General features: G+C 36.2%; 1 long non-coding RNA gene across 1 annotated transcript; it reads left to right on the top strand.

Moving 5' to 3' along the window:
* Nucleotides 1-6,160: 6,160 nt before the first annotated feature.
* On the top strand, nt 6,161-7,797 carry LOC113323680. The gene is made up of 2 exons (XR_003347771.1): nt 6,161-6,645; nt 7,377-7,797. It is a non-coding gene; the product is annotated as an uncharacterized LOC113323680 (long non-coding RNA).
* Nucleotides 7,798-24,639: the final 16,842 nt, after the last annotated feature.

Raw genomic sequence — 24,639 nt, 5'->3', positions numbered from 1 at the left:
TGAAATTTCTACAGTAGGAAACCTTCATATATACAAACATCATACTAAAATTTCAGCTTTGTCCGATAAGCGGAGAATGAGATAAATAGGAATCAGTCCCCTATTCGGGATTTAAACTCAGCAGACCATAGTCATATATTGTGCAATCTTTGCAGTAGCAAACGTGACCTGATCCGCGTGAAAATTTTACTGTACTTCTATAACAAGGTAAACTACGACATACACAAATTTCATCATATTCCAACGGTTGAATTTAAAGATATCATTATAATCAAATCATGCAATTTCTTACCAAGATCTTTTGAACCACAAATTAGGGTTTTGACAGAGAGAGAGTACCCACAAAAAAAAAGCTATACACACAATCAAAATAAACAATCATGAAGATAAAAGATATGAAAAACAATCAAAATAGTATACAAATCAAACTATTATAAACAATCATGGAGATCAAAGAAAAAAAAAACATACCTGGAAAAAAACGTTTCCTCTTCTTTCTCCTATGGTTTTCTACGCACCAAACTCCTTCCCAAATCTCTACTCTTTTGAGAGATTTGTTGTGAGACCAAAATACACTAAAAACTCCTTCGAACTCCCCAAAGCAACCAACTCCCTAGTATTGTAGGATTTTATGACTAACAGGGAGTTCAAGAGCTTTTTTTAAACTCCCCAGCGACTAACAGGTATTTTTTAGAGAGTTTAGGAGACTCCTCTAAACTCCCCCACGACTAACGGAGATTTGGAGAGACTCCCTCAAACTCCCTCAGGGCTAACATGAGAAAACCTAAAAACATTAAAATCTCTCGAACACTCCCACGACTAACCCCCTGTTAGAATTTTCAATGCAATGTGACTTGGGAAAAATTCTTGTGATCTAAAATCTGCATCTTAACCCCAAATGTCTAGCCATAAAATCTACCCTGTGCCTAGGATCTACCATGAGGCACATTTTAATTTACTGGCTAGCTGCTTTGATAATATTTGTCTGTCTTCTAAAGGTAACGGGGCGATAGTCGAGTCTGATGGCCTGAAAGCACGACTAACTGACTTATAGTATTGTTCATTGTTTTTTCACATTTCTTGTGAACTTTCAACTAGTTTCAGTGGTCAGTCTCTCAACTCAAGAAGCATATTGGCACAATATTATAGAGCTCAAGTAACTTAATTTGAGTGTTAGGCTTTTGAAGCGGAATATTTGGTATCACACTGAGGAAATCCACTTCCTTTTTGTGCATCTAGCTAAATCAGGCCCATCCATGATCTTTATAGTAACTTGTTGCATTCTTGAATCCTTGATGAGTTTGATCCTTGATTGAGTTGATTCTTTAACTCTTTATGGTCCCAAAAGTTCAATTATCAATAGTAGTACAATCAAAACTGAAATCCATTCCATCTCTGATTCATTTCATTTTAGGTGAAAGTGCATGTTGACCAATTACCAAAAGCATGTCAAAGACTATTTCTGCTAGTTGCCTAGTTGATTGTAGACATGTAGCTCTTTTTTCATGACATTCCATCTTTTCTTCACTAGTTAGCCTTAGCTAGATGCAATATAGGTAGGTGCTAATTGGTTGACAGTCCAGTACATGTGGTACTACTGTTGAGTCATTGGGCTTTAAAAAAAAACTTGACCATTTGAGTCACTTTTTATTGAACCCCTTTAATCATTGATTGACCTTTTAATCAATAATTCATTTGTCTGGTCGGTTACGAGATCACAGATCATGGCCATATGTGAACTAGCTAGTTACTTACTGAGTGGCGTATTAATATGCATTAAGGACCGGTTTATGCATACTGTACATATATATATATATGTAGCTGCAGTTTTATTCTTCACCATTGCAGTAACCAATTCAGAGAGTTATAATGTACTATAGGGTAATAGGGTTTTAAGTAGAAAAGTGTGCCTAGGCTATATATATTCATTCATACTACAAAAGAGTTACATGACATTGCGTGTGTGTTGGTAAGGGTGCCGCTGTGAGTGAGGATAAGAAGCAAGGTGTGGGTTGTGTTGGTGTTTGGGTTACCTAGTCGGCGGAAACCAAACAGGCAACAGCAACCAAAACAGGTAAAAAGTAGAATGTTGAGTGAAAACACTGTCTTTTATCTGTTTCTTACTCTCTGGGGAAATAAAATCTGCTGGCAGCAGTACTCTTACTTGTCCACTCCTAGTCCTCCATGATATATCAATTCTTTTGAAGCCGAAAACATAAGCCAAACCCAGCCCAGATATGGAAAATATAGTCTGGCAGACTAGACTCTAGAGCTAGCATAATGCTGCAAACCCAAAATAACCTGTTTATACTAAGCTTTTGGTAATTTGACTGATTTTACATCAAATGGATGCGTGTCCGGCTACCCTTCCCCACCACCGGACGTCCTAATGTGGTAAACAAAGTATTGTCTTAGCAAGTCCATATAAGATCTCACTGATTAATGGAATACGTTTCCTTCCAGCTAATTAACTCTCTCTTTTGTCCTTGTAGAGTTGGTCCGTCCCCTCATTACTTAATGCCTGTTGATTATGTGTAGGAACGTACATGGTCCCTAAATTCCAAATGCAGTACCACACAATTCATGTTTATAAAGTAGTATTTTACTTTGATATGAGGTCTCAACATTTACATGAATGCAACCAATCAACCATGATCCCTGGCCAAGTCCACTTCTTCTCCTTACCTTTTAACTTAGCTATCTACTAGCATATCATAGCAATTAGCATAGATATATAGGTAGGTGCTTATTGATGAATAATTGATTTGATGAATGGTGCTAGTCTTTTCTCATTTCTCTTTAGTTAGTGATTGACGAAACTCATAGAGAAGAAGGCCTACACGTAATACTTTTACCCATTAATTATTTCTATAGACTATAGTTGAGTCTCCTTCTTGTTCCCTCTTTCTCCCTTTCTGAAATGAACTGATTATATTAACTCGAAAATGCCATTGTCAGATTAATGTAATATACTTAATGCCAATGAAAACTAGTTATTTTTTGGCATATGCATTGTGGAATATGATTCATTTACATATATTTAAGAACAAAAGCATTAATCCAAACAATATAAGCTCAAATTCAAGTTAATTTAGATCCTATACTTTATACTGAGTTTCATCACCTCCAATGTGGCAACGTAGTTACGGAGTATAAAGTGGTTTAGAGACGGTGTTACCAATAAAAAGTCCCATGCAACTCGCTGAAAAGCACTGATTCAAGATATCAAAGATTTTCTTTCTTCGCAATGAATATGAACACTTACTGTAATAGAAGAAAGATGTCATGCATGTATGTGAATAAGGTACATCTGTGATTGTTTATTACTGTAGTAAAGTAATATAGCTGCTGCATGTTCTTTCCCCACTGCATTCATACCATTTTACAGAGACATAACATACATAGAGAGATGTGCACAGCACTACGTCTACTACTGTATATTCATATCAGTAGTGGGTTTTACTTTCTAATATCCTTTAGTTGGTGAATTTTAAATAAGTCAAAAGGCCTAGCTTTTTCAGTTTTTTAACTAATCATCTACACACCTTTTGATTGTCGTTGAAGAAGGTTAGTAGTATATATGTCTGTAGTACCAAAGGAATTAGAATTAGAGAGAAGAAGAAGAATCTCAACTCTCTCTTTTCATACATCGCGTGTGTGGCGGTGTCTGGCGGTACCGTGTGAAGGAGGGAAAGAAAGAGCTGCCCATAATCATTAATTTATTGGCAACTCTTACTGAAATGCGCCATCACTAGCTAGACGACCACAGGCAGGACAAACAAAGAGTAAATAGCAACATTTCCTGATAATAGAAATGCCATAACTCACATCATACAGGACACATCATTTTCTTGTGTGGTTTACTTGGCGTGGCTGCCTGCCTGGCCTGTCCTGCCCAGACCTGAGTTGCCTTGGGAACAAGGGAATTACGCAGAGCAGAAGGGGACTGAGGAGAGGAAGAAGATCGAAGGAGGATGGAAGTGTCACACTCGTTATAAATACTGAATTCAAATTTAAGAGCATTCAATTTTTTGGGAAAAGGTGAAAAATCAAAATTTCCTCTGCAAGTGTAAAAAACACAGTAACCTTTTTACTTCCGTGCGGAAATCATAATCAAATTATGTTTTTCTTTCTTTCTTGTTGTTTTTTTACCACCTCCCACAAAACCTAAAACCCTACTCAAAAGTTTCGAATTTCCCAATCACATTGAATGTGCATCATCTCTCAAAGAATGGCATAGCAGACAAAGATATAGTGCTTCATAGTGTTACATAGTAAAAGTGAGCATTGACCAGACCAGCAGTTGAACAACAGACTGCTCAACTCAAAATTTACCAAGTCTGATGATGGAATTACACACTATCTATCAAGATTGAAATGTGACAAGTGAGTGTGCTACTGCTAGCTAGAAAACTTACACAAATTTATATTTATAGTCTCTAGGTAGAATTCATGGTTAGCATTTCGAGTAAATTCATTCATACACAAAATAGTAGCCTAGCTAGCAAATGTTACTACTACTACTACTACTGTATCATTCTTCAAGGACAAGTCTCATAGTATTGTTACACATCACATCAACAAGAAAAGATTTCTTGAAGAATCATGTATTTTCAAGAGGCAGCAAAATGTGATTTCTTCCACTCATATAGAATTTACAAACACATTCGATTTTCTAAAATCTACAACAACAGTAGGATTATATTTGATTCACTAATCTAAAAAGAAGGAAAAGAGAAAACTGTCAGTGACCAAAAAATCTCTTCATTCTGTTGGCAAGTGATTCAAATTGTGTTTAGGATCCGATTTCAGCTTGTTTTTTTGTTGTTTCATTAAATATTTTAATAGAGATTAAAATAAATGGTGGTTGTTATTGGGCAGATCAACAACAAGACTCAACCACCCCCACTTCTGTCTGAGACTGAGTTTCTGACTCCTCATGCAATTTCTTCTGATGGTTTTTGGTTTTTGTGTCTGGTTGCTTTCTTTCATTAGTCATTACCACCATCATTATCCCTCGATCGATTACAACGGGCTCTCTCTTAGTTTCTTCTTCTTCTTCTCTTCTATGGTTAAGGTCAACATGCAGCAAACTCAACTGCTCCCAGAGTAAAAGAAAAGATTACAAATGTTGTGAGATTCCTTTTTGGATAGGTTGTTGTTGTTTACTGTACTACTACTAGTAGTAATTAACTAGTTCATATTTTTATTTTCCAGTCTAGGTCCACTTCTTGTTTTGTTTTTGATCAAATCAAGGTCTACTTTTATGAGGCATCCTAAATCGTAACACTGCCCACATGTGAAATCCCCTTGAAAATGGCTAAGTGTTTGATTTTTCGATGGAGATGTCTTGCCAACCATGTAGATACTACTGTATCATATTAATTCAGTACCAAAAATCAGTTATCAATAATTTTTAGTATCAGTGTAGTACCACTTTTCATGTGTATCGTTGATTTGATTATGTCCCTAAAAGCTGTTGTTATAGTAGCTAAGGTGTTATATCTAGTCAAAAGTGTCTCTTGCGAAAACGAAAATTAAAAATTGAAAAACCGAATTAATTACCCATTTGTAAGTGCTAGTGATGGAGTTTGGGCTTCATTGTAGCAAAGTGATTGTACATTTCATGTGCCTATTATTCACAAACAATGGCTAGCCATGAAAAATCAATCAAAAATCAACTGTTTCGCACCAAGTACTTATTTATTTATTTCTGACTCAACTGGCTCGTCTGCATATGATTTTTATTATCTGACTCAACTGGCTCGTCTGAATATGATTGTTTTATACAATTTCTTTTGTATTTGCTTATTTGTAGATGATGGATGGTTACAAGGATGGAATGTTTTTTGCAAAATGAAATGTTTGCCTTTGGTGGTGATAAATTGATGTAGTTAGAGAGGTGACTAGTGAATGGTGCATTCAAGAGCAGCTCCTCCATATGAGTGGTGGTGCAGTGCATGGGTTGGTGGTCTCATATTATGGAGCCCATCTGTTGGGTCTGGTCTGCAGAGGGCGTTTTGTCTCTTTTTACTACCATCAAACCCTACCACCCCCGTCTTTTAATGGTATCATCTCTTTTTTCTTTCTCTGATCAGACTTTTTCTTCTTTAAAAAGACTCTTTTCTTTTCCTTGTTGCTCACACACACACACCAAACACTAAGAACAAAATCAATTCTTATATGATATGAAGAAGAAAGAATTGAGCACACGATTCCCATTCTCTCTGCTTTCTCCGTATCTCACTTCCCCCCTTAAACTAAGGCGCATCTCTTGGGTTATTCTGGTTTCAAAGAAAAGAATATAAAATCAAGAACAAGGAGATATATCCAAGAACTAAACGATGAAGATGAAGTGAGGAAGAGAAATCCAACAGGGGATGGATGCTTTTGTCTTTTGAGGGGAATGTTGTTTGGCTCGAGGCCACCAACTCATCATCTTCTTTCATGATTGATTTACTTGAAATCATCAGATCCAGAATCAATAGTGACATTGATGATTACTAACGATCGATTTACTATCAGTCGATCTTTGTTTTTATTATGTTGGTGCCGTCGGACCAGGCTTCATTCCCCCCAATTACAGGTATCCTAATCGACATCTCTCTCACTCTCACTGATCCATCATCTTGATGCAGATCTCAGGTTTGTGGGTGGGTTTCCTTAAATTTCTATTTGATTTTATTTTCTTGTGTGATAGATTTATTAGGTTTGTGTTTTTTTCTTGAATAGCAGATTGGTGTAATGATGAAGTTTCTTGACTGTTTAGATTCTCTCTCTGTCTTTCGTCTGACTCACTGAGTGAGAGAGATAGTAAGGGTTTGTTTCATCATTGCTTCATCATTACCTCCAAATCTGGTTTTTATTTTTATTTTTTCGACAAAACACAAATCTTAAAAATGTTATCAGAAATCCATAGGCATAGGGTATTATGATCGATGAACAAACAGCATTATATTTATACAGTCCTGTTTATTACTTTGTCGGCAGCCTTTTCATGTCATTGATAGAGTTTAAGTTATGCACTTCAAGGATACAACATTTCAGACATATGCCTTATTCGGTAGAAATAAGGTGGGAATCGGATCATGATGATCTCCCAAGTCATCTGAATATTAGTACCGTTAGTATTGGCGATGTGAACTCGTTCGTTCCTGTTTGGCATGCATTGTCAATTTATCATTAAGGTTGATGCTAATGTAATGATCATAAACATGATGATATATGTAGGATTAGAAGGAACCATGTACAAATCCAACAAAATTAGATGAAAACTAATATTAAGGTTCGTATTTTTAAATGTTTAGCATCTTATAAGACTGCATCACATGCGGCTTGCTTTAATTATAATTTTATAAAACAATGGTTTTATCTAGATAGCGCTCGGATGGTGGTGCTGTCGATTGATAAAATATTTACAAAACAATGTCACGAATTACATCAGGTTCAATTGAATTAACACACTCTCAAGTTGGATTGATAGACAATTCGGTGGAAGAAACAAAGTTATCGGGAAGCTTCCATCATGCGCAATTGACAGGACTTGTATATGCAAAGAGAGGACTTGGCATATGTTTGGCGCTGGAATCTGATTCTGTAGGTGTGAAGGGACCAAAGCTTTCAACTTACTGTATAGGCCACATGATGAACTGTTGTTTCTATGAAAACAGTCCAAGTTTCATCAAAGAAAAAATGTTTGTGTTCTAGAAACGGTATAGGTATTTTACTTGATCTGAGCTTAGCTGAGTGTCCCCATCGTAATTAAATGCTGAAATTAAATGTTTGATTTAAACGGTATAGGTATTTCTACTCTACGTACACTAGTCCATCTAATCCACTACAACATGTGAATCACCGCACCCCAGTTAAAACTTCCAATCACATTGAATACACAACTCTCTAGCTACTTTCTGGAGTCTAGATGCAGAGACAAAGATTATAAAAAAGGATGCCCCATACCGTTTTTCTGGAAGATCAAATATGAACCACAACAACTAGCTGCCCCATAATCTGACCAACATTCGTAGACGATGCAAGCTGAAAATATTAAAGTTGCATTCCTCTGTTATAAAGACTATTACAATCTTCATCTACAAGTCTGCAACAGTAACTGCAAATGAAATCAACCATAGAAACTTGATAAAATTTATTTAGAATCATAATGGGCTTTTCTCAAGAGATAAATGGGCCATGATCATCATTTTTGTATCCCAATATTAGTAGAGATCAAGAACAATAGAATTACAATCATATTCTTTAGTATTTTCTTGGTGGAAAGGATTACAAACAAACACATTCGATTTGTTATAAAAAAACAACAAGAATAGGATCAAATTTTGGTTATCGATCAAAACATACATGTCAGTGATTAATAAGATATCTCTCTGCACTATACAAGTCTCTACTGTCATCAACTATATTCAATTCAATACGAACGAACGGTATTTAATTCTTTGTGGAATTGATCATAAGAAAGAAAAAAAACAAAGTAAATGGTGTCTGTTATGGGGCAGATCAAAGGCGCCCACTCTTGTGAGTTCTTCTGACTCGTGCAATTTCTTCTGAAATGTATTCAAGTGTTCAGGTTTTTCTATTTGGAAGGTTCCTATGATTACCACCATCATTATCCCACCCACTCACTCCATTGATTTCCATGGGCTAGCTATACCTAACTATATATTGGTCAACAACTTCATCCATCTCAACTGCTTCCAAAGAAAAATAACAACAGGTTTCATGAGATTCCTTTTATTTTCTCGGAAGTTTTTGTTTTTTCACTGACTAGTGGTACTAGTAAACTAGTTATATGTCCACTTCTCCGAAGTTTCCAAGAACATAACATTTGGATTTTTCTCCAACCTGTTGGTCCTTTATTCCAGTGGTAAACCGGTATAAAGATTTGGTCGTGATCAGTGGCGGAACCAGGACAACAGTATTGGAGGGCTTGAGGTGTATTTAGAAGGGGCTTCAAGCCTATCCTTTATCAACCATAGTTATAATAAAATGAATCTAACATTTGGTCGTGATCAGTGGCGGAACCAGGATACCAATATTGGAAGGGTTTGAGGTGTATTTAGAGGGCCCTTCACCACTCCTTTTTGTGGGGATTATAATGTGGTTAGGCTATCTGCCCTGCACTTATAAAAGGTATCCTAAAATTTAAAAATAACTAACTTACACTCTATTCTAATTAACCTAATAACCAACTAAACCTAACCATATATATCTAATCTAAACAAAATTATTAACATGAAAAAAAAAACGAAACTGTGCCGAAATTTCTAGTTTCGGAAAAGAAAAAATCTTCTCTTCTTCTTCACTCTTTCTGTAACCTTCCTCGTTACATTAATAGTCAATATGTACACTTGTAGATATTTTCTCACAAACCCATTACTTTAAATTCGTAATTCTTTTTACCAAATTTGAGTAAAAATCAACAAAGTATTCTGAAAAAGAAGTTACAGAAGCAAGTTCGATTCGGAGAATTTTATAACAAATCCTAGTTTGGTAACTGAACTTTTAGAAAAGAAGTACACGAAGAACACTTCGGCTAGAAAGAAATCTTCTTCAGCATGACCGAACATCTGAAAATAACACCAAATGTTAAGTCCTTCGGTTATGTCGCAAATTATCCTAATCGAACTTGTTTTTGAAAACTCATATGTTGAGTTCGGCTAAGACGGAACAAATTTCTACTAATCGAATTGCTCTCTGAAAGCCTATATGATGAGTTCGGTTTCATCGCAAAAAATGTCTTCTAACCGAACTTTATATTAGTAACCGAACATTTATGTTTTAATGCCGAACTTTTATCTTTCGTAGCCGAAACTTTATGTTGGTAACTGAACATTACTATGTATACCCCAAAATATAAGTTCGGCTATAAAAATGGTAACTCGAGTAAACCAAACATTACTCAGTATACTTCAGAACAAAGAAAAAACTCCATTAAAGCTAAGTTCGACTACTTGTGTCTTCAGAAACATTAGCCGAACTACATTTACAGATAATTTCGACTACCTGTTCTTCATATTTGGTAGCCGAACATGTTGGCCTAGCCAAATCTAGTTATAAAATTTTAATTTTTATGAAATTCTAGCCCAATTCAAATAAGAAAAACTAAATTAGAAATATGCCTAAGCATCCCGAACATAATCCTCTGCTTGTGGCTGGTAAAATCCATCATTATGATCTTCAAATTGAATTTTGGAAAGAATACATTCACCATCTATTAAAAAACTCGTTTCTGGATCGTTTTGAAGATTAATGAATACTCTGGGAGATGAAGGTTATGATTCGCATGAGCTGTCACTCGAATCACTCATTTCGAATTCATCCATATCAAGAAAAAGAAAATTTTAAATATTTATCCAAAGCCCTCTTCTTCTTCTTCTTCTTATTCTTCTTCTTCTTCTTCTTTAATTCTACTTCTTCTAAAAAACAGAAACGGAAATGATAATTTTGTCATTTGGTTGAATATTTGGATAGGGGGTGGTTTAAATTACTTCCAAATCTAATAAAATGAAAATCATGGTACCACTCCAAAATTGAGTGGTGCCCAAAAAATCATTCTTATAATAGGTTGTGATAATAACATCATTTGGGTTTCTAAGGGGTGCTTGAGCCTCGGTAAGCCATGCTCTTGGTCCACCCCTGGCCGTGATGCTGGTAAATCAAAAATGATCGAGCGCCCAAGGGATAAGAATACAAGTATTTATAAAAATGGCCACTAAGAGCAGTTCTTGTGGACTCAACAAACTTGTAGTTTGTTCATTTTGATCCCACAATGGACTCAACAAACATGAAAAACAGATGGGAAAACCAAGAAAGTTGAGGGTTTGTTGAGTCAGGCAAAAGATTTCACGCACGCTTGATGGAAAACCGGACGGTTGAACCAAAAACGCTGGCGTGTGTTTCAGAAACGCTAGCGTGTGACCCAAAACCGCCAGTTTTTCCTTCACACGCCAGCATCTGAAGTGAAACCCTCCAGCATGTGGACCAAACCCGCCAATAGTTACTTTCCAATCTCGTCATCCAGCGGATGTTATTCCTTTTGTTTCCCTATAAATTCACCTCATCTTCAAACTTAAAACTCACACCTTCTTCATCTCTACTCTCTACCTCAAAATTGTGAAACAATTTCATACCATCTCAATACTCACTTTTCCTTTGTTTCAAACACAACTATTCATATCAACTCAATCTACCATAAAAAAATGTCTATAAATTTCATTTCTAACAAATATGGCATCCTCATCGTAACAATCACAACAACGATCATAACAACAAACACAACAACGATCATAACAACTAAAACAACAACAATCACAACGAGAAACACAACAAGAAACACAACAAGAACACAACAAGATACACAACAATCACAACCAAGAAGCACAAGAATTCGTGGTGTCAAGTATACGATGGATGAAGACGAGTTAATTTGTAGGAATTATGTATTATTTACATTAAATCAAATCAATAAAATGGTATTTATCAAGAAAATAATACTTTTAATGGAAAGATTTTCCAAAAATTTTGTGAAGAAATCGGTAACATTAATAATCGTGATGCATGCCGAAGGGTTGTCTGATTGTTTTCACACAATTTCAGCATTCGCTATTGAATACGTAACTTTGATCATGCAAATGTGGCGCAACAAAAAATGTGGTGAAAGTGAACCGGAAGTGGAACGAAGATGTCGGGAAGAGTGGAAAAGATCCCACAAAGCAGGTTTTCAATATGAAACTTGCTTAACAAGTTTAATCCATACTTGCTGGAAGGTAATCAAATTCCTGCAAGATCACCACATGGTCCAATCTCGCAGAATTTTCATAATGGTGGGCCTGCTTCCTCACCTGAAGGAACTAGATCTCCATATACCGGGTCTCCAAGTAGTCAGGAATAACACAACTCCAAGTAGTTAAGTTTAATTTAAATGTAATCGTTTAGTTAAAATGACTTTTAATATAATTGCCTTGATTTTAATTTTAAGTGTAGTCGTTTAGTTAAAAACAAACAACTTTAAATTAAATAACACATTAATTAAAATAAACAACACTAAATTGAAACATAACATCTATCTTCCTCTGCCTCGCCCACGCGCATCGTCTGTTGCTCCTTTTAAATCCCAAAGGTGCCTAGTTAGATCTTCTCTCAGTTGTCCATAGATTACCCGGCTTTGGATTCTGTCAGTGGCAAGTTTATATTCTCTTGTCGGACGCTCATGGTGAACCACAAGATTCGACCTCAAATCTTCATCTGGAAAACTAGTCCAGGTTGGGTCACGTGTGGTTTTTTCAATGATCATGTTATGCAGAATGATGCAACTCAGCATAATTTTGTTCATTTCTTGATGATCAAAAAAGCGTGCCGGCCCAGCTATGATGGCAAACTTTATTTTCAGTATGCCAAAAGCGTGTTCAACATCCTTTCTGCATTCCATTTGTTTTGTGTTAAAGTACTTCATATCCTTCGAAGTCGTCGGTCCAAAACCTATCTGACTATAAGCTTGAACCACAGTTGACCATTCTGGATAGATTCCGTCTGCTGGATAATAACCCTAAGTGTGGTCATGACCGATGATGGTGAAATTAAAGTGCGGCGCGATCCCATGCTTAAGTTATTCAAACAATGGTGACTTATACAAAACGTTGAGATCGTTATTTGAACCCGGGAGTCCAAAAAAAGCATTACAAAACCAACAATCATAAGTAGCTGAGGCTTCCAAAATTATAGTTGGTTTTGGATAATGATCCTTATATTAGCCTTCCCATTCAACCGGACACGCATTCCACGTCCAGTGCATGCAGTCAAGACTACCTAGCATCCCTGGAAAATCCCTCGCGGTATTTTCTGCAGTTATTCTTTGAACATCTTCCTGAGTATGCTTTCTTAAAAAGGTTGGACCAAAATGCTCGACTATTGTTTCGCAAAACAATTTGAGATGCCTAAAGGCAATTATTTTCCCAATACGGATATAATCATCCGTGAAATCCGCTGGTACCCCGTAACATAGTATACGGACGCCGTAGTGACCTTTTGTTTGGGATTGGAGCCTGATACATGGCGTGCATCATACTGATAATTAAATAAAGGTTGAACCTGGCAAAGCTCGGCAATAATCCTTTGCGTCAAGTTGTGGCCCATGCGGAATCGTCGCTGAAATTCCTCAACGGAATAGACACAACCATGATTAAAATAATTGCTTCATCTTGTCGTGGCAAAAATGTTGATCTCGCCACGTCCATCATCTAGTCATAACTTCATATGGCTCTAAAGGCTTTGGTATGATCTCCGTTTGTAATTGCAACATAAAATTTCGCCTCCTTCTATCTTGAATTGCATCTTCATCCATTTGACGCAAAAACTCCATACACATTTCTTCCTCTTCTTCATACAACATTTCATCCATCTCCATATCTTTCTCAGAAGAACCAAAATCAGGATTCATGGTTGAAAATCGAAATCAATTGAAATTAAGAAAAGATTGATCGGATGAAAGATTGTTGTGAATTTGTGATGTCAAACTCGAGCAGTATTTATGGAAGTAGAAACTAGCCGTTCCGGTGATTGTTTAAAAGTAGCCGTTCGAAGTCTTGGTTCACCCGCCAGCGGTTTAACCATGCACGCCAGCGTTTCTTCTTCACATATCAACGGCTTTACTTCGTCCTGACGCTTGACGATCAACCAGTCATTTTGTTTCCCATAATCCGGAATCACGTATGCCCTTCACATGGCTCAACAAGTAATTTGTTCTGTACATTGCCATTGGAATTCCAATGAGATGTGAACCAAAATATATATCTGCATTCAAATGGGTACACAACTATGGAGTTGTAGGCATGTTGTTGGATTGTGGCAGCTGGAAAATGTCAGATTTTCGTGGTCGGGTCGGGTCGGTAGGAGTATTTTGTCACGTAGTACATCGTCTTTACACCCTTTGTCTTTCGTCTTTCATCTTGTTTCAACCCCACTCCCCCACCTCCACCCCCCGTCTTTTAATATTTCTCTCAGACTCGGTCTTCTCCTTGTGTCTATAAATAAAGGATTTGTCTCTCTGTTTCTCACATACATTCATTCAGGATTGTGAAGATCACACAATTCTCTATCTCTTTCTCATTATCTTCACTCTTATCCATCTCTCTCCCTTAAATGAAGGCGTTACTCTTGGGTGGTGGTGCTGTGAGAAATGACGATGAAGATGAAGACGAAGAAGTCCAACAGTGGATGCTTTGTCTTTTGAGGGGAATGAGTGTTTGGCTCGAGGCCACCAACTTAACTAGATCATCAGATCTATTCACTTATGGTGATGATCGGAGGGTGTTTTAGGATCTTAAGTTGGTGTCGCCGGACCAGGCTTCATTCCCCCCAATTACAACCATCCTAGGCTTCAATCAACACAGAACACATCAGATCTCAGGTTTGTTGGTGGGTTTTCTTTATTTTCTCAGTGATTTAAATTTTTTATTCTATTTCAAGGAAGTTTGAGTTTGTTTTGTAGAGCAGATTGGTGTAATGATGAAATTTTTTGACTACTTCTCTACCTAGATTCTCTCCATCTTTCTCTCTCTCTCTCATCTCTGACTGAGTGAGAAAGATTTTTCATCACTACCCATCATCTGAATCCGTTTTCTAACTAGTAATCTTAGTATGTTTGTTAAAATCATCATCATCATCATCATCTTAGTAATTATGATGTTTCTTTCTTGCCAGTGTTAATCACCTCACTCATCTCTGCTAATTATATTAAGGGGTAGAAGTAGAACAAGTGTTGGTGGGGGGCCTCTCACCTCACCTAGAGATTTCATAGTAATCTACACATATTTAGTATTGGAATCTCTTAATTTAGATTCTTAAATTAAGCCATTTTGGTTTTTGGGAACAGCATCACATTTACGAGTTATTTTCTTAGACATGCTGAGTGCACATGGGTTCTATATTCAAGTAGTACTTGTTTCATGTTTGTTTACTGTTTTTCTGTTATTGCTAGTAGTATAACAGCTTAGACTTGCACACAATAAGCTTAATAAAATCAGAGAGATCTTGATTTAGTTCACACTACTAATCTTTTCTGTAGTAGAAATGTAGAATAGAAGAAAGATATTCATTTATGTGTATCGGAGGAGGAGGGTACACATGTAGTTCTTACTCTGTGCATGTGAATTTACTCGCAATATATAGAGTATTTTTACTTGAGTAATGGGCATTCTAGTTAAAAGGTGTGGTTGCTTTTCTTTCATTAACACCTTTTGATTGTTGAAGGATATACTAGTAGTAGTACATGTAACCAAGAGAAAGTAAGAGAATCTCTCAAGTATATACAGGCAGGAGTTACGTGATATTGCGTGTATGTTGGTAAGGGCGCCGGTGAGGGACTGACTGACATGCATATGATAAGATGGTGGTGCTGCTGGTTTTGTTGGTGGTTGGGTTTACCTATTAAGTCCAAGACGGCAAACAAACCGGAAGAGGTAAAAAAGGTAGTGTTAGAGTGAAAGAGTGTCTTTTTTTTACCTGTTTCTTGCTTCCTAGCGAGTGTTCATCATCTTATGTTTGGGTTTATTGATTTAGCTTCCGACATAATGATTCTAAAAATCCATCATGCATGTAGAGAAGAGAAATAGGTGGAGGAGCCAAGCCATAGATATATTATTGGACACTGCAACTTCTTGTTTGTATGCAGCGTGGGCGGAGACTCGGTTGCCTTGGGAATAAGGGAAGAGGAGGAGAATCAAGTGTCACTTTCGTAATTAAATGTTGAATGTTGAAATTTAAGAGCATTCAGTAAATTTCATTTTTTGGAAAAGGAGACAGAAAAATAAGCTGTGTAACTTTTTATTTAACTTTTACTGCTGCTAGGATCCGTGCTGCAATGATAACCCAATTATGAGTCTGCTTCATTTAAATTTTACTGTCTACTGCTACTGTCTATTCTTCTGGCTAGCATAACATGTGAATTCATTCCCACATACCTAAAACCCTGCACAACCCCTCTATCACATTGAATGAATTAAAAGCAGGAAAGACGATAATGTAATGTTCACCCACCATGGTGAATTTAACAATTAAAACTTGAACAGTTAGTTGATCAAGCTAGTGCGGTTGTATTATCAACATTCAAATTGAATGTATTGTATATGCAAGCAAGAAGTACTCCAATGTGACATCCATCTATTATCTTTTTATGATGTGATTATGGCAGAAATCCAACTGGGGCCTAAAGTCCCTGTTAAACCAACTTGCAAAACAGCTACTTTTCTACTAGCATTTTTGTTTAATCAAGTGAATAGTACCTCAGCTAATGTTCTACACTGTTTCTAATCTTCAACTGCATGGCTAAAACAAATCAGAGAGACCAAGCAAAGGTCAAGAGGCAAAAAATAAGAATACAATGTACGTAAACTAGAGTGGGCAATTAGTCTTCGGCTCTACCGACTTCAGGCATGTTGTATAGTCAATTTAGTGTTCTTGATTTGGATTTAAAATGAGCACCAACGGAATGGTTTTGAAATTTGAGTTAGATTTCAAAATGAAATTCGAACAAGAAAAGGTTGAGGTTATGATTAATAAATGATTACAGTGTTGAATGGTATTTGTTATTGGGCAAGCAGGCAGGCAGGCAGGCAGATGAATGAATAATAACTCAACAACTACCTCCAATGTCTGTCTGACTCATGCTGGGTGGCAGAAGAAGTAGGTTTCTTTCTTTCTTCTGGTGTGTGGTGATGGAGGTTTATGTACATGTTTGGTAGCTATCTATCATTATTCAATATCTATCATTATCCAATATCCATCCCTCGATTCTAACGGGCTATTTATCCATATCTATCACATTCACATTCAACTAATATAGGTTGGCATGCAGCTGGTCAACAAGTTCATCTCCACTGCTCCCTCCCACCCGCCCAGAGAGAAAATTCATTACAAGTTTCGCTAGATTCCTTTTTGTTCCTCTTGTCGTAGTTTGCCACCCTTACACCCTAGCTAGTAATTTATTTCAAAGTAGTAGTCTATTTCTACAAGCTTTATTCATCATAGCACTGCTCACACATTAAATCTTGCTTGAAATTTGGTTTTGATCCAACGTTGATTTTCAATAGGGATGTTTCGCCAACCAACCATGTATAGAAATACAGCTAGTTATATAGCAGATATTGTAAGATCTATTCATTAAATTACATACTAGCCAGTCTTAGCTATTTGAGTACATAGATTCTAATCTTTGACAAGCAGTAAATAAAGAAAAAATCATCTAAAAAAATTGATCAAATACACTAGGTGGGTGTGAAGCGAACAGACTGATGAGTCGCATTTCACAGAGCCTCCAATTGTCGGACGACGACTATTCTTCACATAATTGTCCACAAGATGCAAAACGGTTTTGGACCAGTAAAACAAAGACCTGAAACACAAAAAAAAAAAAAAATGTCAGCAATTGAATTGAATGTTGTTGGCATGGTGATAACGTAGTTTCATCATCACAGTGGGGGTGGGTTGAGAATGAGAACCGAGGAGAATGGTGCTGCATGGGTTCCTGGTCATGTCTGGATTCCAGCTGTCGGGTCGGGTTTTGTCTCTTATTACGTCTTTATTTTCTTCCATCAACCCCACATACACCACCCCACCCCACCCCAACCCCGTCTTTTAATATTTCTCTACCTCTCTCTCTCAAATACACAGTAGTCCTTTTGACTCCTCTTCATTTTATAACCAAGAAGAAGAAGAACTCTCTTTCTATCTCTCTCTCACACAATTCAATTCTTGAATTTCATCTCTCTATATTTACTGTTTCTCTCGACTATCTTCATCCTATCTCCTTTTATCTCTCTCTCACTCCCCCTTAAATGAAGGCGTATCTCTTGGGTTCTTTGTTGTGTTCTTCTGAAAAAAGAATCAGAAGTAGAAGTTCCATTCAGAAGAAGAAGAAGAAGTAAAACACAAGAAGAAGAAGTCTAATAGAGGATGGATGCTTTTGTCTTTTGAGGGGAATGTTGTTTGGCTCGAGGTTACCAACTAAAACTAGTTTCACGATTGTTTTAAAAATTAATCATCAGATCTAGAGTCAATTGTGATTAGTACTGATCGATTTAAAAATCATCCGATCTCTGTTGGTGTCTTCGGACCAGGCTTCATTCCCCTCAATTACAAGTATCCTAATCCCACATCTCTCTCTTACAAGCTCAGCTCAATCATCATCCGTACATCATCTCCATCTTCATCATCATGATGTTATCTACAGATCTAAGCTTCATGGGTGGGTTTCTTCAAATCTCTATATTTGATTTCAGTTATATGATAAATAATTTTTGTTTTTAAGGTTTATGTTTTTATTATGGAACATCAGATTGGTGTAATGATGAAGTTTTTTGACTGTTTGTTTCCATAGATTCTCTCTGACTGACTGACTGACTGAATGAGAAATAGATAGATTTTCATCATTACACCTAAAGGCCTAAATCTAAGTCTAATTTTGATTTTTATTTGAGATAACTAATAGTCTTATCTTCATTTTCATCATCATCTACATCTAATAATTGTGTTTCCTGTCAGTTTTAATCACTTCATTCATCATCACTTTTCTACTAATCATGTGGGGGACCTCATTAATTATCTCTCTCTGTTTTAGTAACTTCATGTCATTTTACTATCTAGCTAGGGTTTCATATTCATCTACACATTTAGGGATATATTTAGATTCTTAAAACCAAACCATTTTTGGGAAATTTCCAAGAATTACATTTACTAATTGATAATCTTATCAACAACCAAAATGTGCTCATCTTTGAGTTGCAGTACTACTATTATCTAGCTACTTATTTGATGTTAGGTAGTGGTAACAGTTTAGAATTGCACAGAGAGTTTTCATGCTTCTCTGATAAATTGTAATCTCCGTCTCTTTATTGTACTACTACCTTCTTGTTCTTCTGTACATATCCTCTTTAAACTTTTAAAAATTAGATATCCAAAGAATAATCAGACTTCTTTTGCATGGCTGGGGAAGAAGGCAAAGTGTTATCAGAAGTTCAGAACCAGAAAGATGACTTTACCTATGGCATGGCAGCAGCAAGAATCTAGCTAACAGAGATTTTCCTTTTGAATAACTTTTTAATTGTTTCTATACATTTAGGGTTAAGATTTACACAGCTTTATAGAATGTTATAGAGATACTTTTGCTTTCTTTGTATAAAAACGGTCAGCATTTAATTTCAAATCCATCTGTTAGATCTTCTTCTTATCTTTTCCCCTGCAGCTTACAGATAATACTATATGTGAATGAGTGAATGAATTAGCATTGAGCAGCTTTATTATTGTTTGGTTCATTCCAAAGATGGTTTGCATTGACTGCAGAGAAACAGTACTTGTATTTTACAAACAAATCATGATACATTAAACTGATGAAAGAATAATCCCAGCTAAGCTAAGCTAACCTATCTGTTGCAGTAGCTACATACTTCAGACATAACCCACTTGCTTCTATGATCTTATGTATGAAGTGTGGCCTTGTGGGTTTGTCTGCTTTGGTATGACTGCTTACCTGTATTGCTTAGAGGATAAAAGGCTGCACCAACATTGTTTTCAAGTTTAAATACAGTACTTGTTTGATATCAGTAAGTGTCATTCATGCGTTTTTGAAAAAAGGATGATTATAGTTTGAATAATGAAGTTTGGCTTTTTGATGATGTTAATACTTTCACTGAAATGTAAAGTGTGGGTTTTTCTCTGTCGCATCACTTTTTTTTTCTTTTTTTTTTGTTGAGGTAACAAACAAGAACACAGTGAACTCATCAACAAAGATCTTAAAAAAGGGGTACATTTATATTGGATAAATCAAAAAAAAAAAAAAAAAAAGATTTGAAAGATTTTATATTACTATTATTATTATGGTGTAGCTTGAAGGAAGAGATCATCTGTTGAGTGATGTGATGATGATGTTGAGAGATAGAGAGAGGGTTTTGTTTGTTTTGATGAAGAAAGTTTCCAAATGGTATGGTTTGTCAATTCAAACAGGTATCGAGAATAGTTTAGTAGGCATAGAAATAGCAAGAAAAACAGGTGATATATGACTCGATCTCGATAGATGGACAGCTGATTGATATGTGTCCATTGATAACACTCTGGAATACAAGAAGCAGCAGTCGTGGTAGTAGTAGTCGGTCCTGCATGTTTACTGATCTATCTATTCTAATATAGCTAGCCCATGTGATTTCTTTGCAGATATGTGTACGGGCATCTTTCAAATACATGTATATGTCTTTTATTTGCGTTTTTATTTTGTAACATCCAATTACCCGAACAATGCTTCCAAGAACCAAGAACATGTCAACAACCTCTCTAGATCTTTTACCGTTAGGCAGGCTGATTCCTCTTGTACCCATCAGAGTATATCGACCATTTTTGCATGTATAATAAGCATTTCAAATACGACTAAATGAGTAAGATCAAAGCAAGGCCACACTTTGAAAATCTGAGAAACTACTGGTCTGGAATCTAGGAAACAATATCACAATATTTTTATGTTTTTAGTTACTTGGTATCTCGTGCATATAAATGAGTAGAGTATGAATGAATGAAGAATCATAAAACATACCAAATACAAGCCATTCTATTGGGGTTATATCCCATCCATCCTTTTGATGTGCATGGGAAATCGGAATTAGAGATATCATTTAATTTACTACAAAAAAATCTCGATTAATTGGATTCCCTTTAGAGACTAATTAACGTTGAAAATTAGTCTTGTTGTTGTCGCATGGGGAAAAAGATAGACTGACTGACTTTTGTGTGGAAGAGGGAGTAGTACTTTTGGGGAGTTGTAGTTGTGGTAGTAAGTAGTGTTGACTTTCATTTTATTTTCCTTCTTTTTGACTCTTTTTTGTTGCTGAAAAGAAGTTCAAACCTCCTTCATTGGTGGTACTGGTCGACAATTCGATATATATAGCTATAGAGTGGGGGAAAGTTCGGTAGGTTTGTTCTTCTTTTGAAGAATTGGATTCGATTGGATTGACAAATTGATTTGTAGTTTCCCAATGCTCGATCGATCGTAATTTCCTCCGTGGGCCAAAACTTCAAAAGGTTTTTGAATGATTGATGATATATACTTTGCACTAGCCATAGGTCCATCTTCATTATGTAAAGTTTCATGACCATGGGACCTTGTGTCGATCAGTTCACTCGCCAGTTCTGATTATGTATCTGAGAACTTCTTTGTACATCTCCTTTGAATGGGGTTCATCGTAGACAAACACGAAGACGTCTGAAGAATGCATTTTGGACAGCGGATATGAAACATCGCTATGGTTTACAAGTCCGCTGCTATACTTTATATTCTAGGATCAGAGAGATGTTTATTGGGATTTTTGCAGCTAAATACTTCACCTTTTGTTTCATAAAATTGACAAGTAGTAAGGAAATGATAAAATTGTCGAAACAAAATGGGCTTTGATTATCTGAACCCAATTGACAATCCAAAATCTTAAACCTAACAGTAGCCCATGGCACGACGCCATACCTCAGTCGGACTGACATTTGATGAAACATAGTTTTAGAGTCACCTTCTTTCTATTTTGCTCGGTTATTGGAAGCCGGATGAGATGGTTAAGAGATAGCTTAGGGTAAGAGATAATGACAAGGTATACTCTTTATTAAACAGAATTAATTAAGGTTCGAACACTGTTTCTTTCCTTCTTCCTTTTCTTTTTTGTGCGAAACACCTCAAGGTTGGGACACTTAAGTTCAACCTATGTTTTTCGACTGTGGAAGTGCATCGGGTTTGAACTATAGAATGGTTTGAAATTGTGAATCTCCACATAAAAAGCACCTTGCATATCCAAAATTTGAGGTGTTTTTACTGAAAAAAATTGACCTCACCACTGCTTTTAGATTTTTGTTGAAACAAAATGGGCTTGATTATCCGAGCCCATTTGAAATCCAAAATCCACAGCTAACAATAGCCCAAGGCCGGGTGCCATACTCTGAGTGAGTACTAGGGGTGAGCAAAAACATACAAATCCGTGGATTTTACCCAATCTGTGTGCTTAAGCCTTAGGGTCCAAGTCGGATATGGTGTTAGACTAGAGGGTTTTATAGTGTACCGGAGATGCTGATTGGGTAGAGAAATCAACTTATAAAATCATATCCAAACTCATAGTCCAGAGAATGAAACCCTATCTCAACAAAATAATATCCCCCTATCAATCTGCTTTCATTCCTGGGAGGAAAATATATGATAATATTGCCATTGCTCATGAACTTATTCATTCTATGAGATCCAAAAGAGGAGTCAAAGATGAAAATGGAAGCATGGGCATAAAGATTTACATGGCAAAAGCTTTTGATAGAGTTGATTGGAAATTTCTTAATATTATTATGTCCAAGATGGGTTTCAATGATCAATGGTGCCAAAAGATCATGCAATGCATCACTACCACCACCTCTGTTGTTCTTATAAATGGCTCTCCTAACTCTTTCTTCAAACCTTCTAGAGGCCTAATATAGGGTGATCCCCTATCCCCTTACCGTTTTCTTTTCTGCATGGAAGCTCTATCCAGAATTCTTATTCATGTTGAAGACTTAGTCATCATTTCTGGAATAAAGATCTGCAGAGGTGCCCTTTCTATAAACCATCTACTCTTTGCTGATGATTGCATGGTCTACTGTAAAGCTAACAAAGTGGAAGCTCAGAATCTCATGGACATCCGTAATATTTTTGGTGACACTTCTGGCCAACTAATCAACTTCAACAAATCAGGAGTGTTTTTCAGCAAAAAAACTAGTATCCATAAAGATTAGTGAATTACTTAATTCAAAATCAAGACGAGCATGCATACAGTTTACCAAAGTATCTTTTTTTTTTCTTAAAAAATACACTATCATAAAGAAATATTCACAAAGTTTAGCATCCTGATTAAAGATGCGTTTTGTTAAATAACAGATATAATAAAGGGGAATGGAAAAAAAAATTAACCGATCAACAAAAGGAGTGCAAAGAAGAAAAAAGAAAAAGTAAAACCTACACCACGAATCTTATCAATTTGTTTTAGGGTTGAGATGGGTTTTATTAAGTTCAATATCAATCAAACTTATTAAGTTCAATATCAATCAAACCATATTTGTACTTTCTTAGAAATTTTCCTCCAAACTGCAACCAGGGAACAAACAGAATATAAAAGATAGAAAGTCCATTGTTAACGTTGGTTTAGAAACTTGTTAAAAGTTAATACGAGCATATAATTTACTGAAATATTTAGTTAAACAACAGTGTATCGCAATGAAATTTTCACGAAATGTAGCATCCGAATTAGAATAAATATTTTATCAAGATAACACAACAACAGTGTATCATAATGAAATATTCACGAAATATAGTATCCAGATTAAAATAGATATTTTGTTAAATAACACGCACAGTAAACTTAGATGTATATTGAAAATTAAAGATTCATTTATGTGTATATATATGGTTTTATGTAACACAAACTTTATCAAAGTGAAAAAATTAAGCTAGGAAGAATGTTTCTCGTATCCTTTATCACTTGGTTATATATAAGATTAGGGGCATCCCCTTCCATAACTCATAAATCTTGTACTTCCTATACAGTTTTGCTACCAAATATCCTAGGGTATTACACTCTCTAATAACATGCTTAACTTTCCACTTCAAATCAAAAATAAACATAGCTGGTCAGAGTTGTCAATATAAGGTATCATCTATTGTTGGAACTCCCAAGATGCGTTATTGAACGAGATGAAGCATCATTTCAAGCATGTGTTGTGTATTATATGCATATTCTCAAGCATGCGATGTACACTTAGTAAAGTGACACATCTTGTCCCGTAGTTCACCACTAGTCAAGAGTGCGCCCCACATGATGCGTCATCGAGAAAAAATATACATTATCTCAAAATTGCGACGTACATTGTATCAGCTCGGCATTATTACGTTACAACACCATTATGCTTGTTTACCAAGAGACGTGTGACATTTACGTATGTTGCTTACCCGTGGAAGCATTATGATGTGAATACGTTATCATTGTTGTTGCTTACAAAGTGGCGTAAGATCATGCTATGCTTATTGAGGATGCATCATATAGCATTCGCATGCATCATACCGCGTAAAAGAGGTGGGATGAGGCACATGGCCCACAACTCTTAAATTTCTACAACATATATGCTAGTTCCGGGCACGACCAAGGCATATGCATTACTTGAAAATATGTGGTGTACATCAAATGATGCAGAGAGCAGGTGACTTAACAATACCACTAAAAAGAAGCCATTGGTGGAACAACAAAGAAAGTGGATTAACATGGATTAGATACCACTGGCAAAGACAAACTCATAGCATTTGTGATCGATGTTGGACTGTTGCACATGATGATGAGAACTGTGCTGAAGCTGTTGAATTCCTGAGTGTGAATAGTCTCACTTTGGAAGAATATGAAAATGAACAACAAGAAACTGAAGGCATGGAGGATGATATGAATGACCAAACTGCAGAAGCAATTCTTGAGGATGAAGAAAATATGGAAGCTGATCAGGAAAGAACTTGCAAGAGATATAGAAATCAAGAGGAGCATCCTACTTCTATTATCCCTCAAAACAATCCAGTTTTAGCCACTCACAGAATGAACAAAA

Source organism: Papaver somniferum, chromosome 11 (genome assembly GCF_003573695.1).
Source record: "Papaver somniferum cultivar HN1 chromosome 11, ASM357369v1, whole genome shotgun sequence".
In the NCBI taxonomy this organism is placed as follows: Eukaryota; Viridiplantae; Streptophyta; class Magnoliopsida; order Ranunculales; family Papaveraceae; genus Papaver; species Papaver somniferum.
This window is presented reverse-complemented; position numbering and strand designations above follow the sequence as displayed.